Source organism: Populus nigra, chromosome 1, assembly GCF_951802175.1.
Source record: "Populus nigra chromosome 1, ddPopNigr1.1, whole genome shotgun sequence".
NCBI lineage: Eukaryota > Viridiplantae > Streptophyta > Magnoliopsida > Malpighiales > Salicaceae > Populus > Populus nigra.
In genome coordinates, this window is record NC_084852.1 from 8,301,771 (window position 1) to 8,312,991 (window position 11,221).

An 11,221-nucleotide genomic window follows, 5' to 3' on the forward strand; every position below is an offset into this window, starting at 1 on the left:
TCGTTGGTCTTTAAACTTCCTACCAGCTAGCTCCCCTTCTACTAATTGAACACTTTCAGCAAGTGGCACTTGTCTTCTTACACGGTCACTTCAATGAAATAGGAACGTATTAATTGCTTCACTTTAAAAAAATTATTTTAAATTATTTTTTATATACTCATAATTACATAAAAAATTATATTTTTTAAAAATATATATATTATTTTAGTATATTTCTAAGTGTAATAGATTACTAAAAATAATTGTTATTACAGTAACAAATAAGCTATTTTTCAGTGTATTTGATACAAGATTAAAATGAAAATGAATTATTATAGGATTAATTATTAAGGATATAAAGATTTGTTTCTAATCATTTTTTTGTATTTAATAAATTAAAGCGTAAATTGAAAATTAAAGAAGAGAGGAGGATATAATGCGTTATATATGTACGACAAGGGAGACGAAAAAGAAAAAGGAAAAACTGAGTGTGTTTGTTTCAAGGGGAAAACAAGAAAAGGAAAGGAAAAAAAATGTTTAAGAATTGCTGGAAAATGATTAGATCTGTAATTAACAATATTAATCTTTATGTTTGCTTAACAATAAATTAATGATTATTAAGAAAATATTATTTTTGAGTTTTTTTTAATCTTGAAAGTTCATAGTTGGATTAAAACTGTTGTATAATATTAATGTTACTGTGATAATAATTTTCATTACCATGTATATATATGTTGGTAAAAATTAAATTGGTAATCATTTAGTAGGTAGTTTAGTAATAAAAATTTAGGATCAAGAGATTTACTTTCTCTATGATCTCAAGTTCGAGTCATGTAGTTGCTAATATAATGGTCACTAGAGATTTATATGGTTATTAACTTCAAGATCATGGGATTAGTCGAGGTACACGCAAGCTGACCTGAACACCTACGTTAATAAAAAAAAAATGGTTAGTATATATAATTTAAAGTGATCAACATATTTTGCATTATCCCAAAAATAAACTAGCAGAATAAAGATCAGTTAAATTAAATAAGTACACAAATTTAGAATAAAATTCTTACTTGTGGATGCATGAGTTTCGGACAAATTAATAAATAAAATAGAAAATATGATACTGCTAAGTTCTCAGTGCTTATGGATAGCCCACCCCTTCTCGGGCAAGGATTAAAACTGCTGCAGGAATTAATTATGTTATATAGAATCAATTCCCACCGTTTTTAACTCATCAATACCTGCCTTTTTTATATTTTAATACTTGATAGCTTTCAATTTTAAAATGTTTTTTATTTAAAGAATAGAGGGATAACTAACAGACGTGATTTCATGGGTTAGCAAAAAAAAAAATTATAGTATTAAAAATTAATTTTATAATTAGCTCAAACCTAACTTCGATCCCGAGCCGAGTTGAGCGCGGGCATTTAATTACGTCCTGTTTATTTTTGTGTTTTAAAAATATTTTTAAAAAAATTTGAATTTGTTTTTTTAAATTAATATTTTTTAATATTTTTAATGTACTAATATCAAAAATAATTTTTTAAAATAAAAAAATATATTATTTTAATATATTTTTAAATGAAAAGACCACAAACATGTTTATCTCAAAGCCAGAATTGCCTAGGCCTCTTCATTTTAAAATCTCTATTACCATACATATTGATATAATCTCTTCACAAAAAAAATCATTTTCATCTAGTGTCCAAAGTTACAATAACAGTATGATCAATTTTTCTTATCTCATAAGCATATAAAAATGATTAATTGAATTTTATTTGCATGAACATAACAATAAATGTATATATTGAATTAAATAAGTACACAAATTTAGAATAGAATACAAAATAGAAAACGTTGTTGTCAAGGATTCTGTTAAATAATTTATAAATTATCCATGTACATGTCAACAATAACCACATCGTAAAATAAAAGGCCAATATATCATAATATAAATATAAAATCGATAATTAATACCATAAACTTATTTTGATCAATTATTAAAAATAAAAAAGAATAAATTAGTGGAATTTTGGTTATTTGCCTCTCGAATTGAGTTATGAGTAATAATTCTTCAACTTAAGGGCATATATTTCAAAATATTAACTTTCATTTTTCTTTTTCATTTATTGGAAATTAAAGGGAGGTTTTTCAATTTAATAATCACTCTGAAAGTGGAAAAACAAGATTCCCAATTTGTTTTTAGAATCAACTTTCATATATATATCTTTTTAATTTCCTTGAATTCCATGAAGCAAGCCAAACGCCTCTTCAATTTGGATAAGATGGTTAACAACAAAATGTTTCGATTATATTTTGGGTATAATTAACAAAAATCCAAGAATTTTTTATTTGTCTTCAAAATATTACTAGAGAATTTTTATAAAACGTTTAAACTTGATTTAACTGAGTTTCGCTTCTTATAGACTTAAAATATAAATAAAAGAGGCTTGAGAGTTTTTAAGAGAATTTTATTTTTAAAAAAGTTTGTCTTGAAAAAAATTTGTATCTCCAATAATTTATTTAACCTAAGGTGTCAATTTCGTTTCGATAGGTGTTTTGTTTTTTCAATTGGAATGGAATGTATCGGTTTTAGAGCATCTTGTACTATTCACACACACACATATAATTCAACAAATATAAATCAAATTCAAGATAAATTAATTATAAACTATGCAATACAAATACAATGTTAAACAAATATAATTTCAAAATTTAAAATATTTCTAAATAGTTAAGATGAAATAGAACTTTAACTTAAAGTAATTCAACTTAAATAAAATATCAAAATATTATGAAAGTAAAATGTTTTAACATAAAAGAAACATAAATCAAATATCATCTCCATCATTAACATAGAAATAAGAATCTTGATCTTGTGGTAGTATGTAGGGAAAGTCATCAACAAAACATTTCAATAGTTGATCATTTCCACCAAGCTCTTTCTCGTCATCAAAACATATCTCTTCATCCTCTAAAGTTAAAGTAGATAAAGGTGCTTCAATAGTCTCCCAACTTATATCCTCTCCATCAAGAAGGCTAGATACTTCACAAATTTATTCATTCAATAGGTCAATGTTATCAAGACTAATAAAATCTAAAGCATCCTTATTTTGCTCAAATTCTTATAAAGTGTAAACATTAAAAAAAAACATGAATATAAACCATATATATTAGTGATAAATCTAATTTTAAAAAATTAATATAATTGTTAATGAAAATAGTAATAATCATTTTCAATATTATTATTAATATCATTGTTACTGAAAATAGTAATGAAAATTTTTTTTTTATACTTGGATGGTTTAATTAATCAAATTGAACCAGATTCAATTTGATTCAATAACTTTTCAAGCCCGTAATGGAACATATAAAATGAAATTGGAACATTTTAGCCGAAATTTATCCGAAATTTTTTTTTGAGATTTGAAATAAGATGAAATTTTTTTTATTTTGTTCATTTTTTGAATTGATATGAAATATTTAAACAAAACAGAATAGAATTAACAACCTTGATTTAACTTTTTATTTGTCAAAAAAATATAAAAAAACTTTATCTATTTTTCATGTTATTTATTTTAGTTTTATTTTATTCTTCATCTAAGAATAAAATAAAATGACATGTGATAAACTCTGATTGGTAAAAAATAAAAATCTACAATATCAGAAGGTCATCCATGCCTGAATCTCGACTGATGTGAAAGCAAGATTATTCCCAGACTTTCAAACCTCTGTCGTTCAATGTTTATCTTCGTTTTTTTGTAGTTATTTTTGTGGGGTTAGAGAGGAAGAAGAGAGAAGGGAAGGGCAGTGGTCTGTAGTTGTAGTCGAGTTGATTTTGAGGTGTCCATGTAATTAGTCACATCAATGATCGGACTCGATTCAATCAAAGCTGTGGGGTTTTGCTTTGACCAGAAGAAAAATACTTCTATTTTATTTTAAACTTGGATAAGCCAATGGCTAGATTCCATCTAAAAAGGCCTACTATTTTTTTTGCTGCAGCTTTTGACATTTGGAATTGTCTCTAACGTGACTACTTTACTCACTTCAGCCACTGTTTATTTAGCAGTGTGGTTGTGGTTGTTTTTTAAATAGCTTTTCATGCTAAAATACATGTTAATAATGTTTTTTTATTTTTTAAAAATCATTTTTGACATCAGCATATCAAAATAATTTGAAAACACTAAAAATATATTAATTTGAAGTTAATAAAAAAATAAAAAAATTTCAAATTTTATCAAAAGCGTTTTTGGAACGCAGAAACAAACAGGTCCTTCATTTCACGACCTTAGTAGAAGGTTTCTTTCCGTCTTATAAAGAAAATTATTTTTTTTTTAATTTTTTTTAAATATTTTTATATTATTTTGATATGATATAAAAAATAATATTTTAAATATAAAAAATATTATTTTAATATATTTTCAAGTGAAAAATATTTTTAAAAACAATTGTTATCACATTTACAACCACGAAATATATTCTTTCTTTGATAAATTTCCATAATTACAAAATATACAACTTAAAAGTTATATAATAAGGGATTTTTAAAAAACAATTAGCATAGTTTCCTAAAAGTTTTGAGACAATAATACATGTTAAAAAATTATTTAAAAAATAATATAGTTTGAACACAACTGTGTTTCAAAATATCGTTTCTGTACACAACCGTTATTTGGAATAGCGGTAGCGTCTTAAAATATTTTTTTCTACATAACCACTATTTGAAATAGCACATGTTTAGTGAATATTGCAAAACACTACTCTTTTACAAATTAATTAACATAAACAAAAGTCAATAAAAAATTCTATGAGGATATAATGTCCAAAAGATAGGATTGAATATCCAATGGTTAAGAAAAAAAAATTAAGATGATATGGAGGAGAGAGAAATGAGGAAAAAAAAAAGGTTTGCTAGAGATATATCGGGACTCCTAGAAGAACTTCAAATGATATTGTAATTAACCTCGAACAAAACCCTAATAAATTACATCTATATTTGATGGTTTTTTAATGTGTGGTTGAAATTGTCTTGTTGAGAGATATTTGTAATGATACTTAATGTATTGAAAACAGAATTTTAGTGTGTTCCTGTGACCTATTCTTTGTTAGCCATTGAATCTTGTTGTTTAGTCATTGAATTGTGTTAATTCCTAGTAACTTTTATGAAACATTAAATCTACCTTACTTGTGGTACGAGGATGTCCATAGCTCTCTTGTACACTAACTTCATCTTGTTTTTTAGAAGGTGTTTAAAAGTATGGTAACAATTGATTTTTAAAATTGATTTTTTAAAAATTATATTAAAATAATATGTTTTATATTAAAATTCTAAAATACCCTATAATTATTATATGTTTATTGTGTTTTTTAAAAAAATATTTATCAATTGAAAATATATTAAATTAATATTTTTTATTTTTTTTTATTTTTGATATCTTTACATTAACACCAGCATAATACCTAAAAAAACATTAATTTATTTGTTATTTTTAGAAAATAACTTTAAAAGGCAAGTTCTAACAAAAAAAAAACACTCATAAACTTCAAAGCTGTCTCTTCAAGTCCTGAAATAATCCAAAAATTATTTACAGGAGGCCTCAGAATTTTCTCTTTTTATATAGTTATTCAATGACCAATTCAATGCGATATTATTCAGGAAATGGAATACTAACAAAAAAATAATAAAATTGTTCAATACTGGAACTAATCTGTCTGCAGCTGAAAATGGTTGCATGGAAGTTGGAACAATGAATGCAGTTGGCCATCACCGTATAATTTATTCATCTTTTTTTGTTCTTTGTTCTTCTATAATAAATAAGCTTTGACCTTTGCCAACCAATTTTGATCCGCAATATTATCGGATATAGAGAGGATCCAATGATTCCTCTTCATGATTTGAATTCATTTTGTTGTATTTCTTGATATCACAACACAGTTACATATTAAAATGATATAGGCAGATGATTATTCTGATTTTTGCTTATGGTGCTGAAGCCACTAATCATCTGCAGATTCCACAGTTCTCAGCTCCACCATAAATGAACGATGATGATATCTATTAGTCCACTGTTCCACCTTCCAATCGCCATTCTTTGAGAAGGTCTCAAGTCCTATGAGGATACTGGATCTCATCTGTCTGCAGCTGAAAATGGGGCTCCTTAATGGAGAAACCAAAGTTTAAATATACAACTCATAGATGCAACTTCACAGGAACAACAGAAACACATAAATATGAGTGTGTTTGCACGTGCACACATTACATATATGTAGATTTCTGTATACAGTCGATCCAATGAGAAAGTGCTTCAATCTGTACCTCCAATTTCTAATCTTGAGAGCTTAACAATAAAAACTATTCTCACTTCTGTGGGGTGTAGCTCAACTGATCAATTTCTAAGTTTGCTCTCTACTTTAAAGGTTATCAGTTTGAGTTCCACAAACTTCAAGGTCACTAGAGGCTTACATGATCTGTCGCACCCGACATCGCGGCGACCCTAAAAATAATCTTGAATTATGGAAAAGGAACAGATTTCTGGCATCTGGTTCTTTAAGGGGAAAAGGTCTTCTTTAAGGAGTCGCCACCTAGTATTATGGTTACTAGGAACCCTAACTGGTCAACAGAGATTCTATGGCTCGGGATTGGTTACGTAAAAAGAAAGATATTATCACCCCTTAAACGTTCTGCCTGAGGCAAACTGCATTGTTGGTTTTGTCTTAAATTGCTAAACATTTATTCGCTTATGCTATGATGATTTGTTTATAATATTCATGACTCTGACGCCAATGAATATTCGAGCTCGAATAATTCCAACTCTGGCGTTGGTAAAAATTCGTAGCTACAAAAATAAAATTAGATCAATATTTTGTATTCCTTGCTCTAGCACCAGTGAATAAATAAATAAAAATAAATTTATTTTTACGCATGCACATATTTTTTATTTTTCTAGCTAAATAAAATAAAATACACCGAATAAAAATAATATAAATTTAAACCGGTATTTTTATTCCTGACTCTGGCGTCAGTGAATAAACCAATAAATTTACATTATTTTTATTCATGCATACATATTTTTTTTATTTTTTTACCTTTTTTACTTTTCAGTTTTTTTATTTTTGTATTTTTTGGGCTGGGCCCAACTCAGCCCACATGGGCTGGCTAGACTCAGCCCAGCCCAGCCGGTCACTGGCCCAAGCCGGTGACCAGGCTGGGCTGAGCAACACGCGTGCGCTAACGCACGCGTGTTGCTTCAGTGTGCAAGTGAATTAAAATTCACTTGCACAGAGTCTATGCTAATCAAATTAACAAAGAAGCAAAAGTTTGCTTACCTGGTGCTGGAGACCGAAGACGCTTACAGTGCTGATGGATCCTCGCCCGCTGCTTCCCTTTGTCTTCCTTATGCGCTCACCTGCCTACATGTTCCTTTTGTTTTCTCAGCAACTTTGAAGCTGAAAAGGTGATGAAGAGGTCGACCTGCTTTGAATTGGTTTTGATTCTGGGTCTTTCTCTGTCTGCAAGGACGAAAGTAATTGCAAAGCCAATCCTCCTCTCTGTGTTGCTCCTTTACTTTTCCTTCTCTTTTCTGCGTTTTTTTTATCCTCTGGTTTTTGGTTTTTTGTCTGGGTTTAGCTTCTGTTCCCCCCTTTCTCGTGGCTCTTTTTCTTTAGCCTCCTCTATTTCTTTGAGAAGAAACAGAGGAACGAAAGTCTACTCGTGGCTCTCTTATCGTCTCAGTATCATGTCTGTTCGGAGGGGAAAGGGGGTGGCGCAACCGGAGACGAGGTTGGCGCTCCTGTGTTGGCTGGCCAATGCGCCTCACTATTTTTGTCTCTCCAGTCTTCTCTCTCTCGGTTTGTTTCTGTTTTCGTTGTTTTAAGGCCGGTATTGGTAAGGGAAGGGTTCACTTTTGGTATGGGGTTCTAAAACAACACTTAAAAATTCAGCTGGTATCTTTAGGTTTCTCTCTTTTGGTTTCGTTCGTCCCCTCTCTGTCCAACCAACCTCTGTTTTTTCGATGCTCCTCCGTTTATATAGAGTTCGGCGGGTGGTAACGGGCGGCAGGCTGAGGGTCGACCACCATTAAAGTGCCTATTACTGAAGCCAACGGACGACGATTACTGCTGCAACGTTCGGCGTCCTCCATTACTGCAGAAACGGTCACTGGCTTAAAGGAGAAGAAGATGAACAACATCCTCAAAACGACGCCGTTTGGATATAAACAGTGGCTATTTTCACTTTGACCCATGAAGTTTCGACAATTTTATAATTAAACCCCTGTTTTAAACAGTAATTTTCCCTGCATTTCGGCGCCTTTTACAAGTTAGTCCTTGGACTTTAATCTGCTGCAATCGTATCCCCAATTAACCCCAAACTTTGCTATTTCTTTAATTAAGTCCCTGATTTCATTAATTTAATTAATTCCAAGCTTAATTAAGTCTCAAAACTTATCAATTCTCCAATTAAACCCTTGATTGGATGAATTAAATTAATTTCAAGCTTAATTAAGTCTAAAAATTTATCAATTCTCCAATTAAACCCTTGATTTGATTAATTAAATTAATTCCAAGCTCAATTAAGTCTCAAAACTTATCAATTCTCCAATTAAACCCTTAATTGGATTAATTAAATTAATTCCAAGCTTAATTAGATTAATTTTAAAGTTTAATTAAACCCCAAAACTTCTAATCATGTTGCCCTTAACCCAAATTTTAATTCATTCTTCATTTATCTCATTTTACTTGTTTTTTTATCATTATTATTTTTTTATCATCATCATCATTTTTTTTTATCCTTTTCAGTAAATAAAATAATAATAATAATTAAAATAAAATGGTCAAAAATTAGGTTATGACATGATCGTTAACTTCAAGGCCCGCAAGATTAGTCGAGGTGCACGCAAGCTGGTCCGGACACTTACGTTAATTAAAAATAAATAAACTACTCTCTAAAGATTTCTTACTGCATGGAAGGGACAGGCATATAATGAGCTAAAATCAAAAAGCTTTTCATCAACTGAATTGATACTGCATCAACCTGATTGCTTGGTAGTGGATTCAGATAAATCATTCAGAACTTGGTGAAATCAATGAGTATTTGGAAGGGGGAGGAACACCACAGCAACTCTGTTTTAGCTCATAACAATATCACTCTGAAAGTTGATATGCCCTGTCAAAATCAGCCCACTAGCACTCTACATTTCAATGATATTGCCGTCCTCAATCTCATAGATTTCAAGTTCTCTCAAACTTTCAATTTTGAGATGCAAAACAATCTATTCTATCATTAACACTTCGAAAGAAGGTGAGTACAGATCGTTCAGATTGAAATTAAACTTAGAGTAACATCCTTATAAGATGTGTGGCATAACACATCCAGAGAATCCCCTTCCAAGACTACGAATCCAGCAGTCTCGTTCACCAACTACGCTCTAGGCAATACAAGAGAGGGAAAACAGATTGAATTTACGACATGTCATAGTCCACAGGCCTTGTCAGACACAATCAAGATGAATCGAATATCACCACAATTAATAAAAGTGTATCTTTCTAACTTCAGAGGTAACGCTACTGTGTATTTGACCAGATGATGAAGGAAAGAAAGGGGAAAGAAAGTCTTTGGTGAGTGGGATTTGAATTAAAATTCAAAAGAAAGCTGTGACGAGAAAGAAAGAGCAAACAACCACCATCCTCACAACAGTTGGTTCAAAGAATCCTATCCCGAAACAAAACAACTGCAAATTCTGACCTAATCACTGAGAATTTTGAAATATAAAGGCGTGATATAGAGTTCCAAAAACAAAACCCACTGACCACACCATAGAAAAACCTAAAACCAAAGTTACTTGACCGGAAAAATAACAAATTAAAATTCAGCACCGCTATGAAGAGTGCCTCTATACACTACGGCAAGCAGCAGTTGCAGCATTCATTACCAAGTGACCTTCATGTTAAGACCAAGAAAAATTCTCAACCCTTTCTATCTATTTAAAATGATTCTACCACATGACCACATTCTCTTCACCAAAACCACAGGAATTTCAATACAGGCCAAAGCTTCTGAATAAATGGAAAATAACATCATGAGCTATTAAGGAATCCAATTATTTTATAACAAGAAACACAAACTACCTGAATCCCCTAAAAATAATTAAAGTCTCAAACAAAAACTAATGTGCAATACCATTATAATCAACTATTGAGTGACATCATCGAAACATAACAACAGAAATAAAAAAATAGCTGAAACTTCATGGAACTAACAATTATATAAACAAGAAAAAAAATTATCAATAGAGAGAAAGAGTGGACCTTGAATGTTGTCAGGTTTCTGTGAAGAAGAAAAACCCATAGCTCGAACAGAAAAGGAGCTTCTTTTGTGCAGCACAACAAGAATCTAAGACAAAAGGATTGGTTTTCGGAGCAATAACAAATTGGGTTTTTGAAGAAATGGATGTTGATGTTGTTGTCAAGCTTATACTCCCACGACTTGAAGCCATGCGGGGTGGGATGGTGGGGGGGGTTGATGATCCATAGGAATATTGTGCGCCTGGAAACACATGAATTTTATTGGGTGATACGTAGCTTTCTTGACTTTGACCAGATAGGAAAGAGATAGGAGTGAATATTTTCGGTTCGATCCGGTTTTTATTTAAAAAATTAATCAAATCAATTAAAAAAAGCCAAAACCGCACTAAAATCAATTTAGGCCGACCCGTTTCGGTTTGGTTAATTGAAGGGAAAAATAAAAAAAAACCGGTTTAATTTTTTTAGCTTTTTTTGGGTATTTTTGTGACTTTTGATAGTCATTTAAAAGGCTTGTAATTGATATAAAAAAACCTATATTCATTGTTTAACTTTCCATTACCGGAATTCATCTCAAATGACAGGAGAAATATCTTTTAATTTGCACCCAGTGGTTTTCTCAAACCAATCAACTCTAATCAAAATCCAAAATAAAATTATACATAACATGAAAAATGATTAAGACCTTGAAAACAATGGGCCTAGACCAAGAAAACAATGCCTCTAATAAAACTAAAAAAAATACAATTTGTAGAAGTCTTTTGAAATTGAAATAAAACGCATCAATTGTCTTTGTCCCAGCACCCACAAATACAAAACAAAAGGAAAGATGTTTTTATTTTAGTATTATTGTTAACTAAACCATATGCATTTAACATTTTATTGCTTGTATTTTCTTAGAAACAAAGTGAGAAGAAACTATAAAGAAAAAAACCAACTATTAAGGCGC

The 11,221-nt window shown here is 30.2% G+C and overlaps 1 long non-coding RNA gene across 1 annotated transcript; it reads right to left on the bottom strand.

Annotated features, from left to right (window-relative positions):
* Positions 1 to 5,864: 5,864 nt before the first annotated feature.
* LOC133703517 (uncharacterized) lies at positions 5,865 to 10,603 on the bottom strand. Its single transcript, XR_009843899.1, has 2 exons — positions 10,279 to 10,603; positions 5,865 to 6,130 (listed from the first exon to the last, which is right to left on the bottom strand). It is a non-coding gene; the product is annotated as an uncharacterized LOC133703517 (long non-coding RNA).
* Positions 10,604 to 11,221: the final 618 nt, after the last annotated feature.